The sequence below is a fragment of the Astatotilapia calliptera genome, chromosome 15 (genome assembly GCF_964374335.1).
Source record: "Astatotilapia calliptera chromosome 15, fAstCal68.1, whole genome shotgun sequence".
Lineage (NCBI taxonomy): Eukaryota > Metazoa > Chordata > Actinopteri > Cichliformes > Cichlidae > Astatotilapia > Astatotilapia calliptera.
The window spans coordinates 41,522,424-41,538,771 of NC_137436.1; the positions used below are offsets into that span (position 1 = coordinate 41,522,424).

At 40.5% G+C, this 16,348-nt stretch overlaps 1 long non-coding RNA gene across 2 annotated transcripts; it reads left to right on the plus strand.

Moving 5' to 3' along the window:
- The first annotated feature begins 10,727 nt into the window (after positions 1-10,727).
- On the plus strand, positions 10,728-15,028 carry LOC145420526 (uncharacterized). Of its 2 annotated transcripts, XR_013901849.1 has the most exons (4): positions 10,728-10,859; positions 11,782-11,930; positions 12,630-12,787; positions 12,865-15,028. It is a non-coding gene; the product is annotated as an uncharacterized LOC145420526 (long non-coding RNA). The 2 variants fall into 2 exon arrangements; XR_013901848.1 differs by lacking the exon at positions 10,728-10,859 and having other exon boundaries at positions 11,329-11,930.
- Positions 15,029-16,348: the final 1,320 nt, after the last annotated feature.

Below are 16,348 nucleotides of genomic sequence, written 5' to 3' on the forward strand. Positions count from 1 at the left end.
TGGACCATACTTGACTTTATGTGTAATCTGAATTAGAGCCATACTTGGCACACAAGCGCACAAAAGAATACATTTCAGTGTTAAAAGTGATATTTTAGTAAACGATGTGTTAATGAGCTCGAGTGCTGGTCACAGGTTTTACTAAACACAAAAACAGAACAAAACAAAAACACGACTTTTGATTGGATGTGTTTCTACTTCAGAGAAGCTGCTGGAATGGGTTACCCCTCACCACCAAAGGTCAGCTTATCTGTGATTACAACCCAGCAGCAGCTTTGAATAAACAGCAATATTATCGGCGAGAGAGCTTTAACATCTGTAAGGTTAATCTCATTTTGAATCCCAGTGGCGGAGTTTTTATCTTGTACTGAACAGAAATGCATCATTATTTTGGTGTCTGACCTCCAACTGAAGAAGCTGGAATTTGACACATTGAGATTTTCACAGCAGTGTTTTATAGTGACTGTGGGTTAAAGTCAGAGAAAAATGAATAATTGTCATGGTCCTGGGTCATGTGACCCAGCGTTTGAAGTATTGCTGAGTTTTTCTCATTTTGTATTACGATCCGTGTACAAGTTCTCTTTGCTAGTCTTAACTTTGTTTCAGTGCCTGGTTATTGTGTCTTGAGTTTCTTATGGTCGCGGTTTAGTTTCTTGATTATTTAGTAATTTCCGCTTTCTGCTCTCTGTGCGTCTGTGTTTATGTGTTTGTGTGAGTTCTCGTGCCTCGTTTCGCCTCCTTGTGGTTTATTCCATGTTTCCCGAGTCCGTCACGTTCCCTCGCTCCCTCTCGCCTGCCTCTCCTCCACTTCTGTGTCATGTTCTCCAGTTTCCTGTTTTATTGTGAAGGTCTCGTGTTTTCATGTTCAGCGTGTCTTGTTTTGCTTCCCCTGTGGCGTCATGTTAACGTCAGCTGTGTTCCCCATGTGTCCTCACTCCCCTCGTTATCCTTCTGCGTATTTACGTCAGCGTCTCCTCCCTCCTGTGTCGCGTCCTCCCTCATAGTTGTGTGCGTTTCCTGTGTCTTTCCCCATGTATGTAGTGCTCCCAGTATAGTTTGTGTTATTTTCTCAGCTGTATTCTGAGTTCACGTTTCACCAAAGTGATTTCGCGTTTGGGTCCAATCCTGCCTGCACACAGCTGTTTATGAATAAATTAAACAATCCAATAAAACTTTGATCATTTCTTTATTTGATCAGTTGTGCAGAAATGAGCATTAAAACTAAGACTACGTTCACATGAAAGCACAGTTCTGTGCACACAAATTGAGCCATTTTATTAGCACCAAAAACAAATTATTTATGCTGACATTCATCCCCTTTTTCCAAGCGAAAGAGGAATCTGCAAGGTTGTTCATTTAATAATGCAGAGTATGAGGAGAACGAGTTGTAACATTAAAAATATAACAGGTCTCTGTCAGTATTAAAAAAGAGACACTTTCACCCATTTGTAATTTTATTGCTTTTCTCTTTTCTTCTGTTGTTTATGGCTCTATTTATTTTAGCTTCTTGCAGACAGAATAACAAATTAAAGAGGAGAAATCAATAAAAAGAAAATCTAGAAATGAAACATAAAAAGCAAACATAGAGGAGGAATAACTTACCGCACTCTCCCTCATTACAAAGAACAAGGTGGTTTAAAAGAGAGACAGGCCGAGGCGTTTGTTATCCACCGTCTGCTGCAGCATCGTCCTCATCAGCCTGGCTGCAGCAGCCAGTCACGCAGACACATGATGTACAAAGCTCAGTGAAGCTTCCTTTCCACTTGATAAATATGGACATGTGTCTCTGAGTCCTGTAGAATAGCTGCTGTGGATAGATGCATTGGATTTGCTGGAGGAAGCTAAACAAACAAGCTGCCTATCTGCACTGATAAACATTTATTAATGAATTTTAGAGTTCATGAGATAGAGAATGAAATCACTGTGAATGTTATTTTTGTGCATTTGGAAAGCTCATTTCATTATATTTTGTTTTTCTAAGTCATGTTTGTGTCGATGGGGATCTGAGCCGTTTACATCGCTCATATACGATCGCAAGAAAAGTCCTCACACGTCTCCACACAGTCCTAAAAACTAAGTGCACCTTTGTTTCTTCAACAGGAATTAAGAGGGTGGCCAGGCGCTGCTAATCACATATATTGTGATTATTGTCAGCAGAAAGGTTTGACAGTTTCAGAAGCTTCAGGTGTGTGAGTGCAGCGATCTTCCCAGGAGTAGCAAATTCAGCCCAAGTTCAGACCCGTGTTATGAACATGCTGTATGAGTAATGTGAACTCTAGAAATGAGAACGAGACAGTTTGCTGAAAGGTCTAACTCATAGCATAATGCACTCTATAAGGTATTAAGCCAGACTCTGTGCAGAGGAACTTGCTGTTGCTTTGTAGCGTGCTGTGTTGGAGCTCCTACAAAGGGTCTGTGCATATTCTGTTCCTATCAAGATAACAAAGAAGATAAAGATCAGATTTCGGCAGAGCTGAGAGGATCTCTGAACCAGCCTGTTACAGTCAAATGTGATTGAGCACATTTCACTCAATTGCACAGGAAGGTCACAGATATCCTGGGGCTAAAAACAATGGAGCTGTCCACCAACTCTGACCTGGACTTCATATGAACCCGGCTCGTGAAGCTGGTGGTTAAACAGCATTAAAGCCACTAGAATTTCAAAACGTTTTGTTTAACCATTAAAGGATGTCATTGTAAAGCAGACAGCACAGTAATGAACGGAGCTGACATTACTGACTTTCCTTCACATGTTTTTGTTGCGTGCAGGGCACCGGAGAGAGAAGCTGAGCCCACCACAGACATTATTAACCTTGGTAGAACCTCAAAATCCCATCCTTTCGTGAACCTCAGGACCAAAAATGGTCCCGCCCCAAAAGTGCTCTAAAAATGTTATATATCAATATTTTTTTCTACTTTAAATTAGTCAATCTTTTAAAACTACTTCTGCTTAAAATATCCATGTCAAGTTTTAATTATATTTTCATTGTTTTAACCCTTTAAATACCAGTTTGTGTACATGAGCGCCCTGTTTTTTAACAGAAAAAAAAATACAAACTTAAATATTTTCCATAAAATACATTTGAAGTAATATTTGATTGTTATTATAATTAGGCCTTTAGATGAGCCAAAGATTGGCACCAACATTCATTATTATTTTTTGTGCAGGAGCACATTTAAAAAAAAATGCATCCACCTTTATGCCTAAGGACAATTCCCCAAAAAGTGCTATAAAAAATTATATATTCATATTTTTTTTCATTTTAAATTAGCCAGTCTTTTAAAACTACTTCTCCCTGAAATATTCATGTAAAGTTTTAATTATATTTCGGGGGTTTTAACCCTTTTAATTACATGAGCGCACCGTTTTTTTTAGCCCCCAAAAACAAAACTGAATATTAACACAGCTTTTTGCTTCTTTACTCTCTCTGTGTCTGTTTGTTCTGAGCCTTTACTTTTTCTGGAGCTGTTAAATTTTCCCTCCTGTCATGTCTTTATACGACAGCTGGATAAATGGATGGCAATTTACCCGATTTTAACAAGTCGACTGGCACAAAATATTGCATTGAAAATTGTATTTTGACACTTAAATGACATGTAAATGAGGGGTGATCGTATGATGTTTTTGCAGTACATTTGTGAAGTTGCTCTAGCTTTTATTTCACCTAAAAATATATCAAGTATCAAAATGAAGGCGGTCAATCCAAATCAGGCCATTACCAATTTTTTAGCCTTTAACTTATCAATAAATTTCTACTTAGCTGTAGCTGATGTTGGCACAGTGGTGTCAGCACATATCTCAAGCACCTGCAATGAAAAGAAGGCAGCTAACACAAAATCACACCAAAGAGAAAAGCTGATGCTGAAGGCAGAACATTTAGATCAAGCTGGGAGTTGGACACATCTTTATGCCGTCTAAATATAGACCAGTATAATCATTTGCCCTAAACAATTTCCACTTTCAGAGAACATCATTTATGTTGTCACTGTGTGTTTGAAACCCAAACCCACCAGAGATGCTGAATCATGGACAGTAGCGGTTTTTGATACGGGCGACACAGAGGGAGTGCTCGCCCAGGGCGCCAAACAGGCTAGGACCGCCACTGTTTGTGCTGATGTTAATGCCAGAGGGTGGGACTGAACATAATACATAATCAGAGATAATTCAATAATCTTTATTTTTCTACAGAATAGCTGATCTGTCACGTGCAAGCCAACGCAGCAGGCTCAGCCTGACGTTCAGCAGGAGTTACACACTTTTCCTGTTCTGGAACAAATTTTCTGTTTTTTGTAATGAGCCAACTAAATGGAACAACTGATGCATTATCATCTAATACAGTTCATACAGATGGATAAGAAAGATTTGTTTTTACATGAGGACACATTTGGTTTAATTGTCTCATCCTAGCTGTCGTATTCTTAAACACACAGTTGTTTCCTGGTTCATCTCTTTGAACCGATTATGGGCTACCGGTTGTGGACTACAATTAAAGGCTATATTAGACTTTCATTTTTTATTAAATCAATTCATTTCAATAAATTATAAATGTCTTGTGTCTTGATGTGATTCTCATTTCCCCGTGTGGCTCTTAGTTAAACTGAGTGTGACACCCCTGATGTAGTCTTTTGTGTTTCTGCCAGGTTGAATTACTCTGATCCTGCGACTTTTCAGGAACCGCTGTCCATGCACACACACATGCACGCACACATGCATACACACATGCACGCATGCACACGCACTGTGAAGTTTATTATTTAAGAATCAGTGTTCAGCCATCTAACACGCACTCAGGTGACATCATTCCTTCTGACACTGATGTTTTTACCCTCACACATTTTTTTAAACAAACATGACCTTCATCCATTTGCATCAGCATCACTTAGAAGCGTAATACCTGATGTTGCTTTATCAATAAATGAATATACAAACAGTGCAGGCCTTGTGGACAGCACTGATTTTGTGCCATACATGCTTTATTATTTCATGTATGACTGCATGGAAAGTTCTACATTTGTAAACTGCTATATCAAGTACGCTGCTGTCAAAATAGTAAAATATCCTCCCTCATCCTCCATCCATCATCCTCCATCCATCATCCATCATCCATCCATCCATCCATCCATCCATCCATCCATCCATCCATCCATCATCCATCATTCATCCATCCATCCATCCTCCATCCATCCATCCATCCATCATCCTCCATCCATTCATCCATCCATCATCCATCATTCATCCATCCATCCATCCATCCAACCTCCATCCATCATCCATCATCCATCCATCCATCCAACCTCCATCCATCCATCCATCCATCCATCCATCCATCCATCATCCATCATTCATCCATCCATCCATCCTCCATCCATCCATCCATCCATCATCCTCCATCCATTCATCCATCCATCATCCATCATTCATCCATCCATCCATCCATCCAACCTCCATCCATCATCCATCTATCATTCATCCATCCATCCATCCATCATTCATCCATCCATCCATCCTCCATCCATCATCCATCATCCATCCATCCATCCATCCATCCATCCATCCATCATCCATCATTCATCCATCCATCCATCCTCCATCCATCCATCATCCTCCATCCATCATCCATCCATCCATCCATCCATCCATCATTCATCCATCCATCCATCCTCCATCCATCCATCCATCCATCCATCCATCCATCCACCCATCCATCCATCATCCATCAATCCATCCATCCATCATCCATCATTCATCCATCCATCATCCATCCATCATCCATCATTCATCCATCCATCCTCCATCCATCCATCCATCCATCCATCCATCAATCCATCAATCCATCAATCCATCAATCCTCCATCCTCCATCCATCCATCATTCATCCATCCATCATCCATCAATCCATCCTCCATCCATCATCCATCCATCCATCATTCATCCATCCATCATTCATCCATCATCCATCCATCCATCCATCCATCATCCATCCATCATCCATCCATCCATCATCCATCCATCCATCCATCCATCCATCATCCATCAATCCATCCATCCATCATTCCATCAATCCATCAATCCATCAATCCATCAATCCTCCATCCTCCATCCATCCATCATTCATCCATCCATCATCCATCAATCCATCCTCCATCCATCCATCATTCATCCATCCATCATTCATCCATCATCCATCCATCCATCCATCCATCATCCATCCATCATCCATCCATCCATCATCCATCCATCCATCCATCCATCCATCCATCATCCATCAATCCATCCATCCATCATTCATCCATCCATTCATCAATCCATCCATCCTCCATCCATCCATCATTCATCCATCCATCATTCATCCATCATCCATCCATCCATCCATCCATCATCCATCCATCATCCATCCATCCATCCATCATCCATCCATCCATCATTCATCCATCCATCCTCCATCCATCATCCATCCATCCATCCATCCATCCATCCATCATCCATCCATCCATCCATCCATCCATCCATCCATCCATCATCCATCCATCCATCCATCCATCATAAGATAAGATAAGATAACCTTTATTAGTCCCACATGTGGGAAATTTGTTTTGTCACAGCAGGAAGTGGACAGTGCAAAAGTTATGAGGCAAAAATTAGAATACAATAAGAATAAATACAGTACACAACTGTACAGAATAGAATAAAATAAAATACTATATACAGTAGAATAAAATAAAATAAATATACAATAAGATAAAAATAGAATACAAATACAAATACTATATACAACTGAGTAAAAATACAACGATGACAGAAAGGATTATTGCACTTAGTATTATTGCATATGTATGGATGTGTGTGCTTGATCAGTTAAAGTCTTTATTATGGAGTCTGACAGCAGTGGGGAGGAAAGACCTGCGAAATCTCTCCGTCCCACACCGTGGGTGCCGCAGTCTCCCACTGAAGGAGCTGCTCAGTGCTGTCACAGTCTGCTGCATGGGGTGGGAGACGTTGTCCATCAGGGATGACAGCTTAGCCGCCGTTCTCCTGTCACTCACCACCTCCACTGGGTCCAGAGGGCATCCTAGAACAGAGCTGGCCCTTCGGATCACCCTGTTCAGTCTCTTCCTGTCCCCAGCAGAGATGCTGCCGCCCCAGCAGACCACGCCATAAAAGATAGCAGAAGCCACAACAGAGTCATAGAAGGTCTTCAGGAGTGGGCCCTCCACCCCAAACGACCTGAGTCTCCGCAGCAGGTACAGCCTGCTCTGCCCTTTCCTGTAGAGGGCGTCTGAGTTATGAGTCCAGTCCAGTCTGTTGTTCAGATGAACACCAAGGTACCTGTAGCTGTCCACAGCCTCAATGTCCATACCTTGGATGTTCAGTGGTTGCAGTGGAGAATGCTTGTGCCTGCGGAAGTCTACCACCAGTTCCTTGGTTTTACTGGCATTGATCTGGAGGTAGTTCAGCTGGCACCAGTCCACAAAGTCTTGAGTCAGACCTCTGTACTCCTTGTCGTCCCCATCAGTGATGAGGCCGACTATTGCAGAGTCATCAGAGAACTTCTGCAGGAAGCACTGGGTGGAGTTGTGGGAGAAGTCTGCAGTGTAGATGGTGAAGAGGAACGGAGCCAGAACCGTTCCCTGTGGGGCCCCCGTACTGCAGACGACCCTGTCCGACACACAGCCCTGAGTCCTCACATACTGTGGTCGGTCGGTGAGGTAGTCCAGGATCCAGGTAGTGAGGTGATGCTCCACTCCAGAGTTCACCAGCTTGTCCTTTAGAACTGAGGGAAGAATGGTGTTGAAGGCACTGGAGAAATCAAAGAACATGATTCTCACAGTGCTTCCAGCGGTCTCCAGGTGAGCGAGGGAACGATGTAGGAGGTGAATGACGGCATCATCCGCTCCAATGCCAGGCTGGTAGGCAAACTGAAGTGGGTCCAGTGATGAGCTTGTTAGGCGCCGAAGCTGAGCCAGGACCAACCGCTCCAGGGTCTTCATCAGGTGGGATGTCAGAGCCACCGGCCTGTAGCTGTTGAGGTCCTTGGGGCGTGAAGTCTTTGGCACTGGTACAACACAGGAGGTTTTCCAGAGCTGTGGGACTCTTCCCAACCTCAGGCTCAGGCTCAGGATCATCCTCCATCCATCATCCATCATCCATCCATCCATCCATCCATCCATCCATCCATCCATCCATCATCCATCATCCATCCATCCATCCTCCATCCATCCATCCATCCATCCATCCATCCATCCATCCATCCATCCATCATTCATTCATCCATCCATCATCCATCAATCCATCCTCCATCCATCATCCATCATTCATTCATCCATCCTCCATCCATCCATCCATCCATCCAGCTTATCAGTGTCCAGGTTGTGGGGGCAGGACTCAAAGCAAAGATGCCAGGACATTCCCGGAGACATTCCCAAGCTGGGCACCACATATAATCCCTCCAGCACCTCCAAGGCACCTCACAGACGAGGTGTCCTGGAACCACTACAGCTGGCCTTCAAAGACAAGGAGCAACACTTCTACTTGGTGATAGGGTGTTTAAACCACCCATTTGGGATAAACTCTGAGGTCACTGCAGACACTGTGCCGATCCATCTGTTAGTCTCCCTCTGCACTTTTCCTCCACACAAAATCCCAGGATATTTCAGCTGTTCTGTGGGGGCAGCACCTCCACCTCAACCCAGGGTAAGCACTCCTCAGTTTTGAAGCTTCCAGCCATTTAAAAAAACTGCTGATCCAGCTCAGGCAAGATATGTGAAACCCCAGAGCCTATCCCAGCTGTCACAGGACAAAAGTCTGGGTATCACAGCAAATCCAGCATGTCCAAATTAACACTGTCGGATTTGATTTCAACACTATTAAAGTGTCTATATGGGTCCACACCAGAGAGTGTTAATTTAACTCTTTTTGGAGAGTTGGTACGTTAACTCTGATTTAGTGTTAAACACCAAATCTGTCTGGAGTTGATAATTTAACACTTGGTGTTAAGAGTTTATATATTAACTCTCAAAGAGTATTTTAGTTTAACTACGTAAGAGTTATCTTCTAATTCATTCTACACAGCAAAATCTCCAGTGTTAAATTAACACTTTTGACAGTGTTATATGTTTAAAAGTAACCTAGTCAGTTTTGAAGATTAACAAAGACTAACACTGAGCAGTGCTGATTTTCTAACACTGGAAAATAACTCAAAATGTTAGAAATATTCCAGTGTTAGAAAATCAGCACTGCTCAGTGTTAGTCTTTGTTAATCTTCAAAACTGACTAGGTTACTTTTAAACATATAACACTGTCAAAAGTGTTAATTTAACACTCAACAGTGTTGTATTTAACACTCAGAGGTGTGGACCCATATAGACACTCCCCAGTGTTAATTTAACACTGGAGATTTTGCTGTGTAAAAAGCGGGAATTTTACTGTTCTGAACTTCTAGAAATTTCTTTTGGAAATAAACATTTACTAAAAAGACGCAATGTTTTTGAAAAACATTTATTCTGAACTGTGCAGCACAATTTCAAAACATTTTCTGAAAGATGTAACAGTATACATGTTCTCACTTTCATTAGAATTTTGCTTATCAAAAGGTCTGACATGGTAAATGCAAATAACAGCATTCTCATCACTTATTTCTTCAATACAATATGCATGTCCTTCATTCATCCCTTTGTGGAACTTCAACGCACTTCTGCTCTCCCCCATATTCCATCTTCACAAGCATATCCTGTGCGGAGATTGAATAAAAATTAGTTGACACTAATTAATGGCACAAATAATCCAGTAAACAATTGCAGCACAGTAAAAAAAAAAAAAAGGAATCCTCTTTGAGCCATTACTGGTGTAAAGTATTTTCCCAAAAGACAAGGACACAGGCAACAGGTAATACTGAACTAAATGTAAAACCTCAACCTTTTTAATTTTTACCTAAACCGTGTGCACAAAACTCTGGAGGGATCTATGCTAACGTACACTCAGAAAAATTATGGTTCTTAAGTGGTTCTTCAGATGTCTTCATGGTTCTTTAAAGAACCATCATACGTCAAAGAACCTTTTTATTTTGTGGATGGTTCTTCAGCTATAACAAATGGTTCTTTAAAGAACAAAAGGTTCTTCATCTTTAGCAATCTAAGTTTGATGGTGTAAATGGCATAAATATTTATTCACTATAATGAGGCTGTGAATTATACTGTGTGTTTTCTTTGTGTGCATGTGTGTGCGAAGGGGAAGGGCGGGATACCTGGCAATTACCCTTTAAGAGAAGATGGTAGGAAACTGAATATTCAAATAAAAGTTAGAAATATTTGCAAACAATAGATACACACATTCAAATACTGTACTTTAGTTTTAAATTTTAATAAAGCATTACTATTTTCTACTCCAAGGCATTACTTTTGAGATTATTATATATTTTTGAAAATATAGCATAATGATAATACTAGTTATTGTAAACTTTACAAACCACCCAGCAGTATGTAAAGTCAAATTATAAAATACAAGTAAATAACAATTGCAGGACAGAATGTCAGTGTAATGAACACACACTTCGTTTTGACAAAGCACAGCTTAGGTAAATGATCTGAGTAGTTGTTCATCACTGAGCAATTTGTTAATATGTGTTTCGAGCCAAATAAATGACAGGGAGAGAGAGAGTGACGTCAGAACAGGTCATACTGTAACCTCCCGGGAGCGGACGGAGGGGGTCAGTCGTTGGGATGCGCATGCGCAGACAGAGTGTGCGAGCGGCGGGCCTTGACCTTCGGGAAAAAAAAACTCACGGACTGTGACAGCGAAACAGATAACAGTCTTCAGTACCTGCTGGACTTTGAAGCTGTGGATTCTGGGATTGTTAGAAAAGGTAAAACATTTTCATTAAAACCTTATTACTGTTTTGTTTTTGTTACTCGTCATTGTAGCTTGCTGTTAATGTTGTGCTAACAGTAGCGATTAGCTAGATACGTTAGCCGTTGAGGTCAACGCAATTTAGTATCCAACGGTTTTCCTAACAAAACCACTGTTATAATTAAGTGAAGCTGCTCCCAGCTAATTTGAACCTTTGGCTTCTAAAATATGTGGTTCAATTGCGTGCTGCGTACATAACCTAATGTCAGCTAGACCGAAATTAAAATGTAATATATTGTTAAAGTCACTAAAATGGCGCCTGAAGCCTGTTGTGACGTGAGCTCTGTGTCTGCTCTAGAAACTCTTGAAATTCTGTAGATCTGAGCCGTACATTAAATACTCACATGAACCTGTACCTTGAATTCTGTATGAGCTGTATAAAATACAGCTATGCATAAGAGTTTTGAATGAATAATTCGATTAGATAACTCTTTATTGTCTAATCGAATTATATAGAAATGAATAGAAATGTGACATGAGAAGGTGTGTCTTTGACTGTTCCTGCATAACTTAGTTTCGGACTAGTTGACAAGTTATGCTCCGGTCATTTGATGTTTCCAAGGTAGATGTTCTTTTGTAATATAGTTAATTTTTTTGTATATTTCATTTATCCACCATCATACATCATACATACAAGCTAAGAAGAGGTCGTTATACTAACAAGAGGTATCAACGCTGGGCCAAAGTTCAGCACATGGTTAAAGTTTGTAATCCAGCCAGGGTGTAAATATCACTCAGCAGCCAGAGCTGAAGCAGGTAGCATCAACACATAAATCTACTCTACCCGGCTTAAATCACAAGAGCACCTCTGACCAAAAAGCTGTAGATTTTTCTTGTTTGCACAAATTAATCCAGATTCACATTAATTGTGTTCACAGCTCCAACAAAATGAGGAAGAGGAGGGGGAGAAACACAATTAGGTTGAATTACAATTGGATGGAAGGCGAGGACAAGGAGAAGGAAGCTTAGGATGAGGAGGAAGAAAAGCAGCAGGAGCATCTTTAGGGATCCCTATGATGTCATTGAGGTTGGTTTCATTAATATGGTCCTCTCACAAAGAAAGATGACTTGTTTTAGTTCACCTACTTCCTGTATTAAATAGTGATGTGCAAAATGTTGTGAAAAACCATGGAGCAGGTACGTATAGTGCATCTGCAGGTAAATGAACATCAAATCTCTAAGACAGACTGAAATTTGTATATTTATCACCCTTATGATAAAACCCATGTCAGCCATTGGTTTATGGACTTTGTATTTTGAAGCCTCAACATTTTCTTTATTGCTGTTGCTATGTTGGGACCATATTAGGATGAGGGATCAGAATCTGGAGTCATGCACACTATTGTTTCATTTAGTGTGTATCCATAAGATTCGTACAGCAGATCCAAGTTGTGCCTTGAAAACAGGAAAGTCGTCTGCATAGAGGAGAACTGTAATAGCAGGCTTGTACAAAGTGAGGCTTTGTGCTCTCGTTTTACTTCTGTCACCCTGTTTTGATGCAGATTTCACTTGAAATCAGGCAAGAACTGGACTTATTTTTTTTATGTGTTCTTGTGAATTGATTGTGTATCGCATATGTTTGATTTGACTTTCTGCAAGACAACAGTTGTCCGCTGGCCAAAAAAGTTTTCCAAATACCTCCACGTGATCAAGCCTGGATTTAGAAAAGAATAGCAAAAAAATCTGCACCTCCTGCTTCAGATGCAATTTGTGTTTCTGTGTTCAGAGGCAGCGGCGAGACCTCGGATCATCCAGCTGGAGAGCCTGACCAGGAGGAGTCGAACATTAACTCAGCTCTTCCAGGGCACCCTGCAGACTCGGCTGCTGGCATCGGCGAGGGATGACGTGAACGCCAAACTGGAGTCCATCACAGGTCAACTGCAGGTATGCGAGTCAGACCTTCTGAGGAGGGTTTCACTTTTCTATTCTTTATAATTGACTCTTTTCTCGATCTCTTTCAGCTCCTTGTCTCAGAGTGGGAGGGATTTGAAGCACAAAGGGAGGAACTTGTCATTTGGTTGGCTGATATGGATGTGAGGTTGACCAGCTGACAGGAAACACCAGTGAAAAACTGAAACAACTGCAGGTGTGGGCTTGTTTTGATATGACATATACAGGGAGTGCAGAATTATTAGGCAAGTTGTATTTTTGAGGAATATTATTATTGAACAACAACCATGTTCTCAATGAACCCAAAAAACTCATTAATATCAAAGCTGAATGTTTTTGGAAGTAGTTTTTAGTTTGTTTTTAGTTTGAGCTATTTTAGGGGGATATCTGTGTGTGCAGGTGACTATTACTGTGCATAATTATTAGGCAACTTAACAAAAAACAAATATATACCCATTTCAATTATTTATTTTTACCAGTGACACCAATATAACATCTCCACATTCACAAATATACATTTCTGACATTCAAAAACAAAACAAAAACAAATCAGCGACCAATATAGCCACCTTTCTTTGCAAGGACACTCAAAAGCCTGCCATCCATGGATTCTGTCAGTGTTTTGATCTGTTCACCATCAACATTGCGTGCAGCAGCAACCACAGCCTCCCAGACACTGTTCAGAGAGGTGTACTGTTTTCCCTCCTTGTAAATCTCACATTTGATGATGGACCACAGGTTCTCAATGGGGTTCAGATCAGGTGAACAAGGAGGCCATGTCATTAGTTTTTCTTCTTTTATACCCTTTCTTGCAGCCACGCTGTGGAGTACTTGGACACGTGTGATGGAGCATTGTCCTGCATGAAAATCATGTTTTTCTTGAAGGATGCAGACTTCTTCCTGTACCACTGCTTGAAGAAGGTGTCTTCCAGAAACTGGCAGTAGGACTGGGAGTTGAGCTTGACTCCATCCTCAACCCGAAAAGGCCCCACAAGCTCATCTTTGATGATACCAGCCCAAACCAGTACTCCACCTCCACCTTGCTGGCGTCTGAGTCGGACTGGAGCTCTCTGCCCTTTACCAATCCAGCCACGGGCCCATCCATCTGGCCCATCAAGACTCACTCTCATTTCATCAGTCCATAAAACCTTAGAAAAACCAGTCTTGAGATATTTCTTGGCCCAGTCTTGACGTTTCAGCTTGTGCGTCTTGTTCAGTGGTGGTCGTCTTTCAGCCTTTCTTACCTTGGCCATGTCTCTGAGTATTGCACACCTTGTGCTTTTGGGCACTCCAGTGATGTTGCAGCTCTGAAATATGGCCAAACTGGTGGCAAGTGGCATCTTGGCAGCTGCACGCTTGACTTTTCTCAGTTCATGGGCAGTTATTTTGCGCCTTGGTTTTTCCACACGCTTCTTGCGACCCTGTTGACTATTTTGAATGAAACGCTTGATTGTTCGATGATCACGCTTCAGAAGCTTTGCAATTTTGAGACTGCTGCATCACTCTGCAAGATATCTCACTGTTTTTGACTTTTCTGAGCCTGTCAAGTCCTTCTTTTGACCCGTTTTGCCAAAGGAAAGGACGTTGCCTAATAATTATGCACACCTGATATAGGGTGTTGATGTCATTAGACCACACCCCTTCTCATTACAGAGATGCACATCACCTAATATGCTTAATTGGTAGTAGGCTCTCGAGCCTATACAGCTTGGAGTAAGACAACATGCATGAAGAGGATGATGTGGACAAAATACTCATTTGCCTAATAATTCTGCACTCCCTGTATTTGATATGAAACATACGTCAGAGACATTATCCTAAACTGGACTAACAAAGGACCATGAGTACAACATGAAACGTACATTACATAGCGTAATGCTAAAGTTCATTGATCATTTTAATCATAAACTTGTTGTTGAAATATTTTTACTGAACATGCAAACATCTGCTGATGAAAATGTGTTGATTTATTGGTCTGTTATGAAGCTATTGCTATTTCTAATGTGTTTTATCACTTTCTGATGTTTTATTAATTAAACAATACATGTATTGTTGTGTTATCTGTAGCTATAGTATTTATATATATATTTATTTATAGTATAGCAAATATATTTAATTATTACTGTTTAAAACACTAATATGTGACATGTATTAGTAGTGATGTTGTGCTGAGGGTTAAAATGCCTTTTTGTCTTTTGGTAACTACAAAATGACAATAAACCATTAATATATGTCTATGCTGTGCTCGTATTTATTTTTACCCTACTCAAATTCAATTTATGATGCATTTTATTTTGAAAGATTTAAAATGTTTTTTTAAAGAACCACTCAAAAAAGGTTCTTTAAAATGGTTCTTTTAAAGAACCATTTGAAGGACCTTTTTAAAAATGGTTCTTTAAAGAACCATTTTTAAAAAGGTTCTTTGAAAAACCATTAAAGGTGCCCCAAAGAACCATTTCTTGATGGTTCTTTGGGGCACCTTTAAAGGTTCTTCAATGAACCACTGAAAGAAATGGTTCTTCAAAGAACCATTGTTTGAAAGGTTCTTTGTGGCACCAAAAAAGGTTCTTCTATGGCATCAGTCTAAAGAACCACTTTTGGTTCCAGTTGGCACCTTTATTTTTCTGAGTGTAGAACCCAGTCAGGACGTCAGCTACTGCTGTTTGCTCGTTTTTTTTTATGGGCGATCGTTTTCAGGCTTCAAGTAGCACCATTATACCAACATTTCACATTCTAGACATTGTTTTAGGTGTATTTGACCAAAAGTTTGACTGAAAATTCACATGCAAGCTTTTTTCAAGGCTGTGGTATTTGCCCGCAAACAATACCTTTCAGCTAGCTAAAACAGAATATTATGCTATCAGCGAGCAACATGGCTAATGCCTTTCACACAGCTTTGTCTCAACTCCAAAGAGCCACAGAAGTAAAAGCTCATAATAACAATTGAAACAATGTTTGAAAAATGACTTACCAAGCATGGCAAACAACTCAAATATGTAGAGCAAAATGTTCTGAAACGGCTTCACTTCAGCTTCGATTGGAGCCGTGCTGGGGGCGGAGTCTGTGAATTTACTCTGTTGGTGTCATAGCCCCTGTAGGAGTTCAGAGTTAAGAGGTCAAGAGTTAATGTTTCCATTGTAACACCTCCAGATTTGACAGAGAAACACTCATTTTTAACACTCGATTTTAACTACTATCATTTTACACCTCAGAGTTACATTAAAAGAATGTGACTCTGCTTAGAGTAAAATTAACTCTACTTTTGCAAGAAGACTATTAACACCAAAACATTTAACACTTTTGAATTTGCTGTGTACAGTGGGCCATGGACAGGCCACTAGTCCCCTGCAGGGGTAACACATTCATGCTCAAAGCTGAGATATCATATTCTCATTTTTCTTTCTTTCAGGCAGTTTCTTGATGTTGTAACTTATTGGAAAAGATTTGAAGGTCATAGTTAATAGAAAGGAATACAACAGCACATGCTGCCACAACCAACAACCAGTATTACAAATCAAATAAGCAAATAAAAGAAGCTCAAAACAAAACTTTATC